The sequence below is a fragment of the Medicago sativa genome, chromosome 2 (assembly GCF_051527215.1).
Source record: "Medicago sativa cultivar Bolivia chromosome 2, Bolivia_mono, whole genome shotgun sequence".
Taxonomy (NCBI): Eukaryota; Viridiplantae; Streptophyta; class Magnoliopsida; order Fabales; family Fabaceae; genus Medicago; species Medicago sativa.
In genome coordinates this window covers 48,920,432-48,941,961 of record NC_140750.1, presented here as the reverse complement: position 1 = coordinate 48,941,961, position 21,530 = coordinate 48,920,432, and the positions used below count along the sequence as shown (strand labels likewise).

General features: G+C 38.7%; 1 pseudogene; it reads right to left on the bottom strand.

The window, feature by feature from the left end:
• Positions 1-14,384: 14,384 nt before the first annotated feature.
• LOC146947119 (uncharacterized) lies at positions 14,385-21,442 on the bottom strand (annotated as a pseudogene).
• Positions 21,443-21,530: the final 88 nt, after the last annotated feature.

The following is a 21,530-nucleotide window of genomic DNA, read 5'->3' as shown; positions in this document are numbered from 1 at the left end:
TAAAGTGAAACGATTAAAAATAACAAAACGGACTAAAATGAACCAATTACTTAAATGAGGTACTTCAAAGTAACCTCTCTCTGTCGAAATTTTGTGTGAAATGACCAAAATGCCCCTAGGGACTAAAACGACTCAAAACGACTCAAATGCAATTTTAAAATGGTTTTTGACATGGAATTAAAGCAAGAGTTTATGCAAGCAAAATTAAAAGACTCAGAGACAAATTTTAGAAATTACACAGGGTTTTAACACATGAAATGACTGAAATGCCCCTAGGGGCTAAACTGACTTAAAATGACTCAGATGCAATTTTAAAATGATTTTTGACATGGAATTGAAATAAAGACTTATTCAAACCAATTGAAAAGATTCAAACAATTTTTAAGGACTAAAATGAGCCTGGATACAGGAAATGACTAAAATACCCTTTTCCATGAATTTTGCAAACAATATTGAAATAAGATGCAGAGAAAGATGCAATTGATCAGAGACAATTTCAAATGACTTAAAATGCAAGAAAAGAAGAATTGAGCTAGTATTTTTAGGTCCAAAATTAGGGTATAACAGCTGCCCCTATTTAAGTTTCTTTGTCCGGAGAGTCCAGAGACGAATTCTTTGATTTGACGGGACGAAGATACTTAAATATTAACATTTGCACTGTTTTTGGACATAAAAATACGCTCTCAGATTTTCAAAATATGAATGCCATGCAATATGTTGATTATGAATGCAAGACAAGCGAACTGGAGTCTACAGAGCATGTCACATCACTGGGGATTTAGGTAGACATTGACAGGGTAGACAAACCAGGGGACAAAAGATAGGTACAAGCTGTTCTTTGGATCGAACTCGCCACTTGACCATGCAAATACAAACAGAAGATGGGTACAAGCTGTCCTTTGGATCGAACTTGCCGCTTGACTGGGAATAGAAATACAAGACAGGTACGAGCTGTTCTTTGGATCGAACCTGACACTTGACCGGAGACATAGTCATATAGGAAAATACAAGCTGTTCTTTGGATCGAACTTGTCGCTTGATGGAGATACAGACAGGTAGGCAGGTACAAACTGTTCTTCGGATCGAACTTGTTATTTGACCCGGAGACATAGTCATATAGGAAAATACAAGCTATTCTTTGGATCGAACTTGCGGCTTGATCAGTATTACAACATGCAGGTTGGTGCAAACTGTTCTTTGGATCGAACTTGTCGTTTGACCGATAACAAAAATAAGCAGGGTACAAACTGTTCTTTGGATCGAACTTGTCGTTTGACCGGAAATGTAGGCATATAAGCAGGTACAAGCTGTTCTTTGGATCGAACTAGCCACTTGACTGATAACAAGATACAAATTGGAAGTTTGATTTGGACAGATACAAATTGAGAGTAAGTTGATATTGACTTGACTTGAAAATAGACATGACCATTTTGTTGGCCCAAAAGCAAATTGAGAGTGGATTAACATTGACAAAGACATTGAATTGAAAGTTTGAGGTTGAAAGAGAGATTAATCAGAGACATAGACATAGACATTGAATTGGAAAGTTGAAATTGAATTGAATTGGAGATTGGAATTGAATTGAGTTAAATTGACATTGAGATTGAATTGAAAGTTGAGATTGAATTGAATTTGACATTTGAAATTGAATTGAATTGAAATTGAGATTAGATTGAAAGTTGAGATTGAATTGAATTTGACAGTGAAGATTGAATTGAATTTGACAGTTGAAATTGAATTGAATTGAAATTGGGATTGGATTGAAAGTTGAGATTGGATTGAATTTGACAGTGAAGATTGGAAATGCAACATGTATGTATGGTATAACAAGATTATTAAATGTATGAGCACATAAAATGCATGATTATACATGTATGAATGCTTGAAATGCATGATTGGTTTGTAGTTTGACAAAGAAGTTTCACAGAGACAGACGAAACATTGGAAGATTGAGCACGTAGTGGCTCGTGCTACTACATTCACATGGAAATCCTCTTTGGAGAGACCGTCGTTGAAAGACGTATCAAAACCATGGCTGAGGGCAATAAAACTTGTAGATGAGGGATCCTTGGAAGATTCTTTGATATAGGTCGCTGTTGTTAGGCGTGTCAGTGCTGGGTAAACATTGGATGTTCGCATCTGTGGTCAATGCTTTTCATTCTTTCGTTCTTTCATTTTTCAATTTTCATTTTTCAATCCCATTTTGCCTGAACCGCCCTTTCGGGTTTTCGATTCACCGGGAATAAATTCTTTTCATCGCCCCATTTTTGCCTGAATTGCCTTCATAGGTTGTCAATCAGCGGGGTGCTCATTTTTGCCTAAGCCGCCCTTTCGGGTTTTCAACTTAGCGAGCTTTTTCATTTGTATTTTTTCCGATTTTTTCATTTTCATTCTGTTTTTTCATTCTTGCCATTGACCACAGATCATCCCGGGGAGTAACCTGCTCGTAATATGTATTGAAATAGACATTGACACTCATTTATTCATGCATGTTTCGTTGAAACGTACCTTATTGCTCATGTTTGCTTTCAAAATAGATAGGAAAAGATTTTTCAATTTTCAAAAATGTTTGTTTCATACATTGACATTACCAAATAGAAAGAAAATATTTTGTATATAGCATTGAAAATAGAAAGAAAAATAGAATTTCAAACAAAAGCACATGCTCAAATTGATGTAGAAGAGTGAAAGTCAGCCAAAGGCATAACCCCACGGATTTACAAAGCTTGGAAAATGGTAATTTTATTGGTTGGTGGTGTTATACCCTAATTTTGGACCTAAAAATATTTTCTCAAGATGTTTTCTATCTCTGATATGTGTCTTTGGACCTTTGAAAGATTGCCTATTTGTTACTGTTTACCCTGATATTTTACTCTGCTGTATTTGCATATTTCTACTGTCTATGTTTGAAAATACTTTCAATTGTGACTTTGTCTATTTTTTCTTGCATTTCAAGTCATTTGAATTTGTCTCTAATCAATTGCATCTTTCTCTGCATTTTATTTCAATATTGGTTGGAAAATTCATGGAAAAGGGTATTTTAGTCATTTCCTGCATTCAAATTCATTTTAGTCCTTGAAAATTGTTTGTGTCTTTTCATTTGATTTGTATAAGTCCTTGTTTCACTCTCATGTTAAAATTCATTTCAAAAAATTACATTTGAAGTCATTTTGAGTCAGTTTAGCCCCTAGGGGCATTTTAGTCATTTTCTATGTTAAAATTTCTTTCAATCTTTGAAAAGTTGTCCCTGAGTCCTTTCAATTGGTTTGAATGAATTTTTGTTTAATTCCATGTTAAAATCCATTTCAAAAATCACATTTGAAGTCTTTGAGTCAGTTTAGCCCCTAGGGGCATTTTAGTCATTTCCTGTGTTAGAATTCCTTTTAATCCCTAAAAAATTGTCTCTGAGTCTTTTAATTTGCTTGTATAAACTCTTGCTTTATTTCCCTGTTAAAAAACCGTTTTAAAATTGCATTTGAGTCATTTTAGTCCCCAGGGGCATTTTGGTCATTTCACACGAAACTTTGACAGAGAGAGGTTACTTTAAAGTACCTCATTTAGTAGTTGGTTCGTTTTAGTCCGTTTTGTTATTTTTAATCGTTTCACTTTACGTTAATTTTCAAATTACTTTTTTTTAATGCAACTTTAGTTAATTTTGCATTTTAGTCCTCAAGTTGTTAAAATTGCATTTTAGTTCATTTTTTGTCCAAGAAGTTAGTTACGCCACATGTCCTACTCCTATTGGTCCAAAAATTCACACATCACCTATATAATGGGTCCCATGGTCAAAGAGTCAACACACTAATTATTTTTCACAAATACACAAAAATCACAAAAATCAATTTTTCTTTTCCCTCTTTCTTCTCCAAATCGCAACAACCTCCATCACCACCATAACCAACTTTTTCCACCACCTCTAACCTCCATAACAAACTCTTTCCACCACCTCTAACCACCCTAACTAACTTCTACCACCACAACTTCATCTTCAACCTCTCTCTAACCACCACAATCTTCTTCCTCCACCATCATCATCAACAACATCCACCATTAAAACTCACCACAAAACCTCCATAACCACCACAATCTTCATCTCTAACAAACTTCAACCACCACAATTAACTTCAAACCTCCACAAATCCATTACCAAATTCAAGGATTCATCAAAAACACTCATCATCACAAACCTTCAACTCCACAAAAATCACATCCATAAACAACAACCTTCAATCAATTCCATTAACGACGAACCGGAATCGGACGAAGGAAAGGAATCCAATTGAAGCAAAGGAAGAAGAGAAACAGCACCAAGTTCGAATACATAAGAAGAATCCGGAGCCATTCAAAGCTTCGTCAAGCATCAAGGTATTGTTCTTGATCCAAGCTTTTTATTCCACTCTTTTTCCTCCAATTTGCGCGGCTGTATGTGTTAGATGTAGGTGGATTGATTGTGTTTTGAATGTTTCCGAGTTCATATTCGAAAAGAGGATAACGATCCGGTTTTAAAAGTGTAAAAAAAATTCGAATCGGAGCTCGCCGGAATCCGGAAGTGTCGCCGGAGTTATGAATTTTCTGGCGAACCTTTGAAGATTCCGGCGAGTTTCTTGAACTTTTCGGTGACATTCATGAGGTTGAAGATGAACATTTAAGAGAGAGAAGAGAGAGTTTATGGCTTTAGAGAGAGAAAGCTTTGGTGTTGTGGTTGTTGTTTCACGTGAAAAGCTTCTTTCAATTACTACTTGTTGTGTTGTTTTATCCTATGTGCGCATGACCACATTCATTCCATGTTCCTTTGCCTTCTTGATCGTTGGATCAAGGGTTGATCCAATTGGATCAATCCTACGGTCCCTGATGCTTTCTGTTTGGATGTGGATCTTGTGTGTTTGGGCATGGACTTTTGTTACTACTTTCTTCTTATTTTCTTGCTATATGCACACTGTTTCTTGCTGAATACACCTTTGCATGCCTAAAATCTCTTTGAAAAATTCTAAGAAAATTCCTATAATTTTTCTAGTATATTTTGATCAATTTTGATATATTGCATGTCAAGATTGATCAAGAAATACTAGAAAATTATTTTGCCTTGGTTTAATGCTTTTTCTTTTACTTTTTGTTGAAAAATCTTGATGAAAAGCTTGTAAAATTTGGTGAGTTCTTTTTGCATTTGTGTTGATTGATTTAGGATTGTTGCATGTGAATTTTTGTATGCTGATATTTGTTAGGAAAATATACTTGTAGGATTTGTTGTGATTTTGTGTTGTTTTGTCCAAATTTTATGAAGTTTTTTTGCACTTTCTAATTCCAATCTTTTGGCTCATAATGATTGTGTTTTGTTGAATGATCTTGGAGTGTTGTTTGATGCTTGATAAGTAGTGTTTGGGGCTGTTTTGAATATGTGATAATTGGATACTTACATAGCAAGTTACTTGATGTTTAAATGTGTGAATTAATGCAAAAATAGGCTTAATATCACACCATAGTTTCTTGACTTGTAATTTTCTCATAACTCTCACATTGGGGCTGAACCTAAACCCTTTGAAAAATGCCAAAATGGAGAGTTATGAGTCTCTTGCATTTGCCTTGGAATTTTGGTGTTTTATTAAGTGCATTTTTGCTACTTTTTCTTGCATTTTTACCATGTTTTATGCTTTATTTCCTTGCCAATTTTTCTACTATCCTATGCCTATTATTACTAACCATTTGTTCATTGTTTCATAAGCATCTTCCATCACTTTCATCTTCATCTCAATTCTTCATTTCTTTCCCTTTACACTTTTATGTTGCTTTAAATTTCATTTATGTGGGATTAAGTTCCCACAAGGAAGTAGTGTGTATGTAGGGAAATGATGTAATATGGACTATGGACTATGGACACTAAAAACTCACACATGCACACACCTCACTTTAGATGTATGGCTAGGATATGCATGTTTAGATGTATGCTTAGGTTTTACACTTAGAGAAAATTCCAATTTTCCAAACAAAAAACTTGAACCATCTCACTCAAATTTTTTTCCAATAAACTCTTGGAACACATTCCAAGTGAATTTTTCTCTTTATTTTCTTAATAAAAGCATCAATGAAACTAATTCCAACTTGGACTTGTTTTTGCAAATAACTAATTCCAACTTCACTTTTTCCTTAATCTCATGCCCTTGGAGGCCTCCTATCTCTTCTTTCAAATTCCATTTTCAAACTTAAAATCAACCAACAAAAACAAAAACATTTTTTGGAAGAGAACTACGGTGGATTTGATCCTTTAAAAGGGTACGTAGGCAAGGAAACAAAATTCCTTCAATTCAAATAAAATAAAAATTCAAACACTTTTTTCTCCCTCCAATTCTTCACTCAGTAAACTCTTAGGTGTAAATAAACACTTTCAAATAGCATTTAAAAATAAAGCACGCGCGTAGAAAGTAAAGACGGTTCCTATAGGATACTATAGTCGTTATGGGTGCCTAACACCTTCCCGTAGCGAAAACAACTCCCGGACCCGATTCTCAAGGGTTTTTCTTATTTTTCCCTTCCCAAGAAAAAATGAGATATCAAAGGTTAAAAAGGTTCAAACGTAATCAATGTTTGACACTCGAAAACCAAGATAAAACAGGTGGTACATTGAACACGATGACCGCTACATTTCATAGAAATTTTGAATTCACAAGTACAAAAGCTTCCGATGAAGACGATCATTGACAGCTGCAGATGCCCCAAGGGGTGATGGTGATTTGCCAGATATAGTTACTTGTCTTTTATTGTCAACATCATTTTTGCATGAACCGCCCTTTCGGGTTTTCGGCTCATCGAGGCGCTCATTCTTGCCTGAGTTGCGTACAATCTCATCGAGCTTTTTCATATTCATTTTTTTGTCCCTAACTTTTGCCTGGATCGCCCTTTCGGGTTTTCGATCCACCGGGAAGCACATTTTTGCCTAGGCCGCCCTTTCGGGTTTTCGACCTACCACGCTGTTCTTTTCTTTTTAGACAAAGTATTTCTTGACTATATCGGCATTAACAGGATTTGGGAGTTCAACACCATCCATGTGTGTAAGAATCAAAGCACCACCCGAGAAAGCCTTCTTGACAACATAAGGACCTTCATAGTTAGGTGTCCACTTGCCCCTTGGGTCGGGTTGCTGACTTATTCTTCTTTTCAATACAAGTTCGCCTTCCTTGAATTCACGAGGTCGGACTTTCTTGTCAAAAGCATTCTTCATTCGCACTTGATACAACTGTCCATGAGCCATAGCATCCATACGTTTTTCTTCAATCAAATTCAACTGATCATACCGACTTTGACACCATTCAGCCTCAGTTAGTTTTGCTTCCATGATCACTCGGAGAGATGGAATCTCCACTTCCAGAGGGAGAACTGCTTCCATACCATATACCAAAGAAAAAGGTGTTGCCCCGGTTGAACTGCGCACTATAGTGCGGTAACCATGCAAGGCAAACGGTAACATCTCATGCCAGTCTTTGTAAGTAGTGACCATCTTCTGAACAATCTTCTTGATGTTCTTGTTAGCGGCCTCAACTGCACCATTCATCTGAGGTCTATAAGGAGAAGAGTTGTGATGTTCAATTTTGAATTCTTCACATAAAGCTTGCATCATGCTATTGTTCAGATTGGAACCGTTGTCAGTGGTGATCTTGTTGGGAACACCGTATCGACAGATGAGGTTATTCTTGATAAACTTTACTACCACTTGCTTGGTCACATTTGCATAGGAGGCAGCTTCAACCCACTTGGTGAAATAGTCAATTGCCACTAGAATGAAACGATGTCCATTGGAAGCTTTTGGTTCAATTCTTCCGATCATGTCAATGCCCCACATAGAGAAAGGTCATGGGGAAGAGATAACATTGAGGGCATGTGGAGGTACATGAATCTTGTCAGCATAAATTTGACACTTGTGGCATCTCTTAGCATGTTTGTGGCAATCACGCTCCATAATTATCCAGTAATAGCCGGCTCTTAACAGTTTCCTTGACATGGTGTGGCCCGAAGCATGGGTCCCAAAAGTACCATCATGTACATCATGCATCAGTTTCTCAGCTTCTTGCTTATCAACACGCCTCAATAAGACCATGTCATAGTTCCTCTTGTATAGGATTTCTCCGTCCAGAAGGAATTTGCTAGCCCATCTTCTCAAGGTCTTTTTATCCCTGTTGGAAGCACCAGGTGGATATTCATGATTCTGCAAGAATTGTTTAATGTTGTAATACCAATGTTTTCCATCATTCACATCTTCATTAGCTCGATCTGGCATATTTTCAATAGTAAACACATGAGCGGGTCTATCGAGACGCTGCACTTTGATCACGGGCACATCATTCCAGTAATTGACACGAAACATAGAAGACAAAGTAGCAAGAGCGTCAGCCATCTGGTTCTCATCCCGAGGGATGTGGTGCAGCTCGACCTTGGTAAAGTATGTCAACAGACGTCTGGCATAGTCACGGTAAGGGATCAACTTCTCATGATGAGTCTCCCATTCACCCTTTATCTGATTAATGACAAGTGCAGAATCCCCATAGATGTCAAGGTGCTTAATTCTCAGATCAATGGCTTCCTCAATGCCCAAGATGCATGCTTCATATTCCGCTATGTTGTTCGTGCATTCAAAAGTTATTCGTGCAGTGAAAGGAATGTGGTGCCCCTGCGGAGTTACAATAATGGCTCCAATTCCTTTACCATAAGCATTGACAGCACCATCAAACACCAATCCCCATTTGCTATTGGGATCTGGCCCTTCATTGATCAGTGGCTCTTCACAGTCTTTTGCTTTCAGATACATAATTTCTTCATCAGGGAAATCAAACTTAATCGGCTAGTAATCATCAAGAGGTTGACAAGCAATATGCTCCGCAAGGATGCTTCCTTTGATTGCCTTCTGAGCTTTGTACACAATATCATATTCAGACAACAACATTTGCCAACGTGCAATCATTCCAGTAACAGCAGGCTTCTCAAAGATGTACTTGATTGGATCCATTCGGGATATCAACCAAGTTGTATGATTCACCATATAATGACGCAGACGTTTGACAGCCCAGGCTAAAGCACAACAAGTCTTTTCAAGCATTGTAAACCGAGTCTCACAGCAGTGAACTTCTTGCTCAGATAGTAGATAACATGTTCTTTCTTACCAGTCTCGTCTTGTTGGTCGAGAACACAACCCACTGAATCATCCAATACTGACAGATACATAATCAAAGGCCTTCCTTCCACTGGTGGGACAAGGATAGGTGGTTCCAACAAGTATTCTTTAATGCTATCAAAAGCTTCCTGACATTCATCATTCCATACGACAAGCTGATTCTTTCTGAGCAGTTTGAAAATTGGTCCGCAGGTAGTAGTCATGTGAGATATAAATCTTGAAATATAATTCAGGCGTCCGAGGAAACCTCTGACTTGCTTTTCAGTTCGAGGGGCCGACATCTCTCTAATGGCTCGGACTTTGTCAGGATCAACTTCAATGCCTCTTTGACTGACAATGAAGCCTAGCAACTTTCCAGATCTTACACCGAATGTGCACTTGTTAGGATTCAACCGCAGCCTGTACTTTCTTAGTCTTTCAAACATCTTTTTCAAATACACGACATGCTGCTCTTCATCACTTGACTTCACAATCATGTCGTCAACATATACTTCAATCTCTTTGTGAATCATATCATGAAACAGAGTAGTCATACCCCTTTGATAGGTTGCACCAGCGTTTATCAAGCCGAACGGCATCACTTTATAACAGAACGTTCCCCATGGGGTGATGAAGGACGTATTTTCTCTATCTTCAGGAGACATTCATATCTGGTTATAACCGGAGAAACCATCCATAAAAGAGAACACTTTAGACTGAGCAGTACTGTCAACCAGCACATCAATATGAGGCAATGGGAAGTTATCTTTTGGACTGGCTTTATTCAAATCTATGTAATCAACACACATTCGAACTTTCCCATCTTTCTTTGGTACTGGTACAATGTTAGCAATCCACTCAGGATATTCAGCTGTCATGAGGAAACCCACATCAATTTGTTTTTGCACTTCAGCCTTGATCTTGAGAGCCATGTTTGGACGAGACCTTCTCAATTTCTGTTTGACAGGAGGACATTTAGGTCTTGTCGGTATCCGATGTTCCACAATCTTGGGATCTAGACCCGGCATATCTTCATAGGACCATGCAAAGACATCTGGATAGTCATGGAGAAGCTGAGTAATCTTCTTTTTCACTTCTGGCTTGAGTGCAGCACCGATCTTGATCTCTCGCTTGTTTTCTTCAGTACCCAGGTTGATGAGCTCAATCTCTTCCTGGTGAGGCTGAATGGCTCTTCTTTCTTGCTCAAGCAGTCGAGTGATCTCATACGGTATCTCTTCATCATCCTCCTCATCTTCAGCTTCATATATAGGGAATTCAAAATTTGGAGGAACCATAGGGTCACTGTGTTCAACGGGTTTATTATGGTTCAATCTGCATAATATGATTGGGATGATTTTAGAAAAATGTTTTTCATGCAGATTTTTGAAATTAATAAGAAAATACAGATGTTTTGGTTTTTTCTGGCATTACCATTATTTCCAAGAAAAAGGCACTAAAAAGTAAAAAACAAAGAGTCGTGAGAAAGACGACAACTTTTATTAATAACGGCAATGCCGAAACAAACATGCCCTTACAATGATATCACTTTCGCCTTGGGCAGAGCGAAAGGATTGTTATTTTGAAAACAAAGAAAAACATGAGCAACAGGACACATTACATGGAAGCATGCATGACTAAAGGAACATCAATGGCCTCCCAATTTCTCACGGTGCCTCCTGGTACAACAAATGTAGGCACATGACTACTTTCAGCAGCATCTTCAGCAATAGCATTGATAAACCCATCACTGTAGAAAGTTCCTGTTGAAACGCCTGAGGTCGGGGAGAATCCAAGGCCCTCTTTACGCTTGTTTTCCAAAATCTGTATTACTTTGCCCCAGCCAGCAGCTTGCCCTTCTTGAACAGCTTTCTGGGCATCTTTCAATGAGGCCATAGCAGCACCAGCTCTTCGAGGCTCCGCACCTTCAACAGTAAATCCTTGAAATTACGTCCCTTCAGCGGACCCTGCTTCAACACAAGAGAAAGATGACACTTGGCTAACCAGATATGCTTCTTCACCATGTACAGTGACAAGCTTACCATTCCTCACAAACTTGAGTTTCTGATGTAGAGTAGAAGTTACAGCGCCAGCGTCATGAATCCACGGTCTTCCGAGGAGACAACTGTAAGAAGCATTGATGTCCATGACCTGGAAAGTGATCTGGAACGTTTCAGGACCAATGGTAATTGGCAAATCTACTTCTCCAAGAACATCCTTGCGAGATCCGTCAAAAGCTTTAACCAAATAGCTACTTCCCCTTAGGGAGAGTCCATGGTGTCTCAACTGTCTCAGCGTAGACTCAAGCATTACGTTTAAGGATGATCCAGTGTCCACCAACACATTAGATATCATGTCAGACTTGCAGTGTACTGAGATATGCAAAGATAAGTTGTGGTGTTTCCCTGCTTCGGGGAGCTCATCATCACCAAACCCCAAGTTATTGCAAGCAGTAATGTTACCCACTATTCCATTGAACTGATCCACAGAGACTTCATGATCAACATAGGTCTGTTCCAGCACTTTCATCAACACTTTCCTGTGAGCTTCTAAGCTCAAAAGCAGAGACAAGATGGATATTTTTGACGGAGTTTGCAGCAGCTGGTCCATAATCTTATAATCGCTCTTTTTGATAAGCCTCAGAATTTCGTCCAGGTTAGACTCTTCAATAGACTGGCCTGATGGGCTGGCGTTCTTGTCAACAGGAGGAGCAAATGGTGGAGTTACTGTAGCAACAGGTGTAACCACCTTCTTTTGGAACAAGGGTGGACGGACTTTTCCGCTTCTCAGAGCTGTAATTTCACTAGCAACGTTATCAACCGTAGCTGGGGATACCAGAGGCACTTCCACTCCATTCTCAACCATGGTTGCATCGTACTTGTAAGGGATTGCTTTTGTAGAGGCATAAGATACCGGACCAGGTAACCTGATCACTAAGGGTTCAACATTCCTTGTCTTAGATGCACTTTCTGCGGGAGAATCATGAAACACAGGCAAAATCACACAAACATCACTGGCAATCAAGTGTTTGCTATCCATTAGGCTCTGTATATCATCTTGCACCACACCACAACCCATAGGATTTTGAAGACATTCTGAACAAGAAGCATGATTGTGATTGAACAAAGAAGCCTGGCAAAGTTTGACATGTAGTGGCACCAAATGAGTAACAACATTACGGACATTCAACATGGGAGCCTCTCTAGGAACATGAACTCTTTCAAAAGCCTCGATCATGTTAACAGCAGCATGATTTGGAAGTGGATTGTCAAGGACGTGAGGAACACTATTTTCAAAAGTTAACCGTCCTCTGTCCATCAGGTCTTTTACAATATACTTCAGAGCATAGCAACCCTCAACATTGTGGACTTGAGCGCCCTGATGGAATTCACATGTGAGATCATGTCGAAACCTGGGAGGCAATGGTGTAGGCGGAGGCTTGCCTGGTCTGGTGACGCAGTGGCCCTTAGCAAGTAGGGTTGGGAGCAGATCGGCATACCACATTGGTATTGGTGGAAAATAAGTCTTGGGCCGAGGACCCTGTTGTTGCTGCTGTTGTTGTTGTTGAGCAGGAGGTTGTTGTTGTACTTGTTGAGCAATGGCATTAACGGGCACTGGGGGTTGACCCGGTGGCAGAGGGTATTGCTGGTAGAATGGTGGGAAGAAGGGATGTTGAGAGTACTGCATGTATTGATAGGGCAAAGGTACCTGAGTAGCATTAGCAGGTGTAGACTGATTACCAGATACCATCCCTACTTCAGATTCCTTCCTCTTATGGTGGCCATTACCGTACTTCTTAGGTGCGCTAGCTGAAGACTCACCCTTTTCAAGAGCAATGATACCCTCTCTGACAGCCTCTTCTAGACGAGTTCCCATAGTAACCATATCGGAGAAATTATTCGGAGCAGAGACTATCATTCTTTCAACATATTCCTTCTTCAAAGTTTTCAGGAATGTCTGCGTCAGTTCTTCCTCATCAAGCCGAGGAGAAACACGGGCAGCTGCCCCTCTCCACCTCTGAGCATATTCACGGAAAGTTTCATCTGACTTCTGAGACAAAGATTTAAGAGAATCCCTATTCGGCTTCAAGCGGGTGTTAAACTCATAGTGATTTTCAAAAGCAGCATCAAGTTCTTCAAAAGTATGGATATTGTCTTTGCTCAAACCAGTATACCAGTCTGCCGCATCTTCCATCAAGCTATCCTGGAAGCAATGGATCATCAGTGCATCATTATCTACGTAGTTGGCCATCTTTCGGACGTACCGAATGACATGGCTATGTGGATAAGAAGATCCATTGTATTTGTCAAAATCTGGCACTTTGAACTTCTTAGGAATCTCAAATCGGGATACCAAGCATAGATCACGAGCCTTAGCAGAAACACCGTTCCCACGGCTAGCTTTGACCTCACGGAGTTCTCCAGCCAATTCCCTTAACTGTCTCCTCATAGCTTCCATTATAGGATCTTGTCCGCGCGGAGTATCAACATCAATTACCTGTTGCACAGTGTGTATAACAGGGTCGGTAACAATAGTAGTCACTTGAGGCATAGAAGTGGGTGTAGTAGCAAAAGTTGTCACAGGGATCTGTCCTTGATTGCCAATACCAGAAATACCAGCCACAGTATTAGGAGCATAGAAAGCTGGGAGTCCATAAGGGTGTCCATTGGGCATAACAAACCGAGCATCAGACATCACAGTAGACAGTGGGATAGATGGAATCACTTCAGTAGAAACTGGAACAGATGTGGCTGGTTGTTCTTGTGCAGCCATCATAGTGGACATAGCGTCATGAGCCTTAGCCAAGTCTTCTTTCATAGCAGCCAGTTCGGCACGGAGCTGAGCATTTTCTTCTTCAAAGTTAGCCATGTTTCTTCTCTTGTACAATCTTGTTTGATGAACTCTATCTGGTTGGTAAACCTTACTAGCACGAGCCACTTTTCAGACTGCGGCAGAAGAACCAGGAGGCAATGAGCACGAGAGAAGTCTTTTGTGACCAATAAATGCATATGATGCATGAGATGTGTTAATGCATATGCAAAAAGACTCTTTTTTTGTGTTATCGAAGGGTTTTAGACAAATTAGAAATTTGTAAACATTACTAAACAATTGAAACATCAAAACCAGACAAAACAATCAAACATCACAGAGTTTTACAAGATAATTCCCTTTGAAATACTAAGCCAAGGGATAGACTTTGAAATGTAAAACAACATAAACAAATGGAAATAACAACGGGAAATGGAAATCCTCAAGCATAGGAAGTGGAAGCATCATCCTCGGACTCAGACCCAGACTCATAGCTACAATATCGTGCATAGAAGTTACGGGCACCCCTAGCCCTCTTGGAGTCCCTCATAAGCAACTTGTCCTTTTCTTCAATTTCCTTCCTAGCTTTAGCCAATTCTTTCTTCAACGTCAACACCTCATGAGTCTTCTGCTCATCCTTTCCATCCAAAGTCATAATCAAGTTCTCAGCCTCATAGTATCTAGTCCTCCACTGATGCTTCTCTCGACTCTCCATAGCTAGATGCTCCTGATACATCGCCTGAGTAGGTGGTAATAGAGGCAAAGGCATGGTAGGAATAGATGCAGACACATATCTCATAGAGGGGTAAGGCATACCAATCTTCCCAGCTTGGTTTATCACCCACTGTGTATAGGCCTCATGAGCAACACCGGACCTTACACCCATGTGCTTCACCTCTTTCTTTCGAAGCTTAGACCAAGCCTCTATGAAATCTTCTCTTATTCCCGTGGGAGCATTGGAGTAGTGGAAGAAGTAAGGAGATGTAGCAAGATTGATGGGCTTTTCTTTCATCGAAAAACCAAATTGCCGCAAGGCGAGCTCCGGGTTATAGTTGATTCCACTCCGGGTACCAAGAAGAGGTACATTAAGAAACTTCCCACCACCTAGGATGATTTCCTTGACTCTAGCAGCGGGAGTGAGCCAAACCACTTCATTCGGGGTGAGCGCCATGATCCTCTGTGAAATAGACCAATTCTCTGGATTATCATGAAAAGACTTCGGAAGTTGCGAAATAAACCACCTATAGAGGAGAGGCACACATCAAAGAATGTATCCACGACCCTTGCCGGATCGATCGTGAATAGCATGGTATGTGTCAGCTAGCAAAGTAGGAACCAGATTCTTGGAGTGGAAGATCATAATAGCATTCATATCCACGAAGTCATCAAGATTTGGAAAGAGAATAAGCCCATAGATGAGGAGTGCAAGAATAGCTTCAAGAGTGTCCTGACAAGTGGTGTTGAGGTTGGCTTTCTTAAGTAGGTACTTTGAAGTGAACCCTCGGATGTGAGCCTTAGTGACAAGATTCTTGGAGACATCGGTGGTCTTGAGATAGAGATCTTTAGCAATAACCAATGGAGTAGGAGGATTCTAAGGTCCCGCGAAGGGTACCCCCTTAGCAATAGATAGACCCATCAAGCAAGAATAAGCCTCTAAAGTGGGCACCAAATGAAAGTCGGGAAAAGTAAATCACCGATACTCCCGATCATAGAATTGCACTAGAGTGTGCACAAGCTTCTCATCCACATTAGTCTGGAGAAGAGTAAGTAAAGCCCCGTAACGATGTCGGAAATCAGTCGGATCCTCGATCTTGAGTGCCAAATCTCTCAAACTTGCCAAATCCACTTCCTTGAACCTGTAGGACTTAGTCTTCCCCATTCCTACAATGTTTACAAATTCAATTTGTCTAAGCCCTTCGATAACAATGCATGGAAAAAGTTTATGCATGTATGCATGTATGCATGAATGCATGATTATGTTCAAGTTCGGAGAAAACATGGTGGGTTGAAGTTCAAAGTCAAGGAGTCATGGTGGACACGGTGTCCGGTGAAACTAGGGCTTTAGATAATAGTAACCGGGTTCTAAAAAAGGTTCCCAAGTCACAACCTCTCCGACGTATATCACGGTGTCACGAGACAACACTCGCTCCATGATTATCCGTAAGAAGGTCTAACTTGAGTGTAGTATCGCGTGACGACTAAAACTCGAGACAACACTCGGTTTAGCTTCCGCACTACATCCTAGAAAATGGCCATGGATGGGTTCGGTTATCTACGGTTCATAGCGTCATAGAACAATTAGAAGTAAAGTGCCTAAACGCGACAACACGCGCCGACAACATCACCCCCAAAATGCCTCAGCTATGTGGGATTGATCGCATAATCCAAAACACGAGGCAACCCCCGGAATGAATTGTCGATTATATCCCTCCTAAATCCTAAGTTCACTCAGCCCGGGTGTAGGACTTTTGATATTCTCACCCCACACGTTCGCAAGAATTTAAACATTTATTCACATAAGAAAGCAAGTAAAAGAAGCAAGTAAAAACGAAAGCGCAAGCGTGAAAATAAAGACTAGGCGTAACTCTCGAATCTCCCCAGTGAAGTCGCCAGCTGTTTTATCTTGGTTTTCGGGTGTCAAACATTGATTGCGTTTGAACCTTTTTAACCAGTGATATCTCATTTTTTCTTGGCAAGGGAAAAAATAAGCAAAACCCTTGAGAATCGAGGTCCGGGAGTTGTTTTCGCTACGGGAAGGTGTTAGGCACCCATAACGACTATAGTATCCTATAGGAACCGTCTTTACTTTCTACGCGCGCGCTTTATTTTTAAATGCTATCTGAAAGTGTTTATTTAAACCTAAGGGTTTTCTAAATGAAGAATTGGAGGGAGAAGAATGTGTTTGAATTTTTATTTTATTTGAATTGAAGGAATTTTGATTCCTTGCCTACGTACCCTTTTAAGGGATCAAATCCACCGTAGTTCTCTTCAAAAAAATGTTTTTGTTTTTGTTGGTTGATTTTAAGTTTGAAAATTGGAATTTGAAGAATGAGAGAGAGGCCTCAAGGGCATAAGATTGTGAAATTGTGAGGTTTGATTAGTTATTTTGAAAAAAAGGTCAAGTATGATTAATTTTCATTGAAATTTGATTAAGAAAATAAAAGGGAGAATACAATGGGGTTTTGATCCCAAGGTTTATTTAGAAAATGATTTGAGTGATGTTGTTCATGTTTTTTTTTTTTGGAAAATTAATTTTCCTAAGTGTAAATCCAAAGCATTCATCTAAACTTGCAATCCTAAACATACATCTAAACATGCATATCCTAAACATACATCTAAAAATATCTATGTCATGTGTGTGCATGTGTCGGTGCTTGTGTCGGTGTACATTATTAGAGTCCATTGTCCTTTACATCATGCCCTAGTTTACATTCTATGGTCTTGCAAGAATTTAAAATTGTATGAAGTAAAATACAAAATTCCTAAGTTTTACATTCTAAGTATTGATATGGGAATTTAAAGTGCAAGAAATGAAATTAAAATGGAAGAATGAAGTATGCTTATAGAGTGTATGAGACATGAAGTAAAGTGGTTAGTAGCATAGGGTATTATAGCATGAAAATTATAAGCAAAAGGATTACTAAAAAAAAAAACTTGACAAAAGTTAATGAAAATTCTAACCTAGAAGTGGCAAAATATTCCTAAAACTTAACACAATATCAAGAGAAGTGTATGACCTATAATCCTCACATCATGTCAACTTTTCTAAAGGTTTTATCCCACTCAATAATATGAGGACTAGAAGAACACACTCAAGTCAAGAGTTTATGATATGTCTTAGGCATATTTGGCACTTTATTCATACACTAAAGTGATTACATGACTTGTAAAACAAGAAATCCACAAATCATTTCACAAGACAGTAAGACAAACACAAGTTCAGAGGCACATTCATCACAAAGCCACACATCAAGTACTCATATCATATGTCAAAGTATTGTGGCCAAATCATAGTAAAATTTCACACAAATTTAACAAAAAAACAAGATATCAATCAAGGAATCATCACACATATTTTCATCAATTTTAACATGTAAAAATAAGGTCACAAATTCATCAAGAAGCACATTGAAAAACACATAGTACTTTTAGGAATTTTTACAACAATTTTAGGCAAGGTAGTGGTGTATAAAGCAAGAAACAGTGTAGAAATAGCAAAAAAAACACTAAAAACGAATGCAGCAAGAAATCCAGGCCCAAGCCCAAAGCTAATGATGGATCTTGGACTATCCAGGTGCCTTAGAGGCGTTGGATTGATCCAAGTCCATCAAAACCCTAGATCTAAGGGCTGGGAGTGCATGACGCATGATAAGCTCAAACGGACACACCAGAAGGTTGAATCAGGACCACACATCTGATCAAACAGCAAGATCAACGGTTAAACACATGGTCCAGGAGTGAACCAGACCGGTTCGAATGAACCAATCCGGTTCACACCTATATAAAAACAGAAGGGACCGGTTTAATTCATTCTAAACCCTAATTTCTCTCTCCTCTCTTCACACTCTCTCATCTTCTCTCATCTTCTCTCGTCCTCTCTCAAAGGCTTACGGTTTTTTGCTTCGATCTACTCATTTCCTAACCCTAATCATGAATCTAACACTGATTTACACAGATAACATCTGAAACAACATAGATCTAAAGACTTCGTTACGGTTTTGAAATCATTTTTTTAGGTTTTCAATCTTTTCGAGTGAAACTCTTCGAAAGTCTGAAGATCTAGGTTGATTCGTTCTTGTAACTTGTTTTTGGAAAAGGACGATGATATTCGAGTGTTACCTGGCAATTTTATTGGAGATTTTAGATGAAGATCTTCGGAAAACTTGAGTCCTGATGTGTTTTTGATGCTTCTGGTAAGCTTCGAAACCGAAAATAAATCGGTTCTTGATCTTCCTTTTCTTTTTCTCTGATTCGAATCTTTTCGATCCTTCTTCTTCTCTCCTCTTTGAACTGTGATCGCACAATTCTTTCGAATTCGTGCTTGTATTGCATCTCTTTCAATTCGATGATGAAGATTCGAACTCGAATCTCTGAGAATTGCAGCGAATTAGCTTCAATTCAATTCACTTCTTAGTTCTGGAAACTTAGGGTTTTCATTGTGTCCTTCGTGTTCTTGATTTGATTCTGAGTTTTTGTTGTTCTGTGATGGATTGTTGTGAATTGATGTGTTTTGGTGCTGAATTGATGAGGTTTTGATATGAATTGAGTTCGGCTAGGGTTAGAATTGGGGATGAACATTCATGGTGTTCATGTGATTTCTGGAATTTTCTGGTGTTTGATCTTTGATGATCAGAGAGAGAAATTGGGAATTGTTTTTGGTGATTTGGCACGTAATGATTCGTGTTGGCACTGTGCAATAACTGCTCCCCTTTTATAGACTGACACTTGGACCTGTGGACCTGTGTGTGACTGCCACGTGGACTGGACTGATGACTTGGACAATGACTTGGACTAAAGGACCATTCTGCAATTCTGGAAAATTTAAAAGGACCATTTTGCAAATAATAATAAAAAAACTAAAAATAAAATGGGACAAAATATGGACTGTTATGCAATTATTTAAAAGAAAAGGACTTAAAATAAATTCGAAACAAAAAGGACTTGGATGCAATTATAAGAAATTTGAGGACTTTGAAAAAAATTAAAAATAAAATTGGACTAAAAATTGGTAAATTTGACTAAACGTAAAGTGAAACGATTAAAAATAACAAAACGGACTAAAATGAACCAATTAATTAAATGAGGTACTTCAAAGTAACCTCTCTCTGTCGAAATTTTGTGTGAAATGACCAAAATGCCCCTAGGGACTAAAACGACTCAAAACGACTCAAATGCAATTTTAAAATGGTTTTTGACATGGAATTAAAGCAAGAGTTTATGCAAGCAAAATTAAAAGACTCGGAGACAAATTTTAGAAATTACACAGGGTTTTAACACATGAAATGACTGAAATGCCCCTAGGGGCTAAACTGACTTAAAATGACTCAGATGCAATTTTAAAATGATTTTTGACATGGAATTGAAATAAAGACTTATTCAAACCAATTGAAAAGATTCAAACAATTTTTAAGGACTAAAATGAGCTTGGATACAGGAAATGACTAAAATACCCTTTTCCAGGAATTTTGCAAACAATATTGAAATAAGATGCAGAGAAAGATGCAATTGATCAGAGACAATTTCAAATGACTTAAAATGCAAGAAAAGAAGAATTGAGCTAGTATTTTTAGGTCCAAAATTAGGGTATAACACCCTTGATTTATTAAGAATTGTTTATGAGGTAAAAGTTATATATGGAAGTTGAATGATGTGAATCCTTGTATAAAATGCACTCTATTATGCTATCTTGAGTCATTTCCATTGTTGTCATCGTTGTATCGTCTAATGTCGAAGTCGGGGAGTGTGTCATAATTGTTTTAGGCACATATGTCGCTGTTGTAGTCGTTGTTGAAGTTGTATGTTGATATACACAAGTTGAGTCCATATGCATACTCATATTCTGTTGGGGGCTTATGCCCTGGAATGTTTATCATTCAACCCGTTGGGGGCTTATGCCCTGGAATGTTTATCATTCACCTGTTGGGGACTTATGCCCTGGGATGCTTTAACCATCCAAATTGTTGGGGGCTTATGCCCTGGAATGCTTAGCATTCAACGCGCGTAGATTGGTACCACCTGCATGATGCATTAGTTGTTGTCGTTGTCGCATTGTCGAGTTGTTATTGTCGTTGTCGCATTGTCGAGTTGTCGGTGTCGTTGTTGATAACGAAGTTGTTGTTGTTGTTGCTGTTCTTTGTTGCTGAAAATGATTATGTTGTTACTTACGTATTCTTTATATACATTATTAATGATGCCTGTTGTGATATGTTGTTTTCATTAATTTGATGAATTATATATTATTATTATTGGATAAGTTTCTCACTCCTTCTGCTTGAAAATGTTGCCCTTCGTATGGGTAACTTGCAGGTAATGATGGCTTGTAGGTTGGTTGGCTCAAGTGTCTAGGGCTCTGATACATATTAGGATGGGGATCGTCGCGAATGTTTTCTTCATTACTTTTATGTATCATATTTTTGAAAAGACTTGTTGTTGGAGTTTATCGTTGTTGAAAATAATGTTTATTATCATGAGGCCTACATGCCAAGAATTTCATTGATGTTGAATTTGGATGACGTTGAATTATATTTTCTAAAAGAATTATTCCGCTGCAGCTTAATAAGATATTCTAAATGTTGGTTTTAAATAAATAGTTATTTTCTATTTATGAATTTTTGAAAAGCAGTGTGACACTCCGTTGTATGATTTACTCTGATTATTATATTTAATATTACGACTGTTGGGAGAACGGGGTGTTACAGGCTGGTCTTGGAGTGTGTGGGGCGGGTGTCTTCTTGTGTTTTGCATGTTAGCACGATCGACAGGTGGGTGTGGAAGCTCCATACTTCTCAGTGTTACACAGTTAGATCAGCATATTCTTATTTGACAGCATCTGATACCAACCTCAATGAAGGGTTTGATAGTTTCTTGT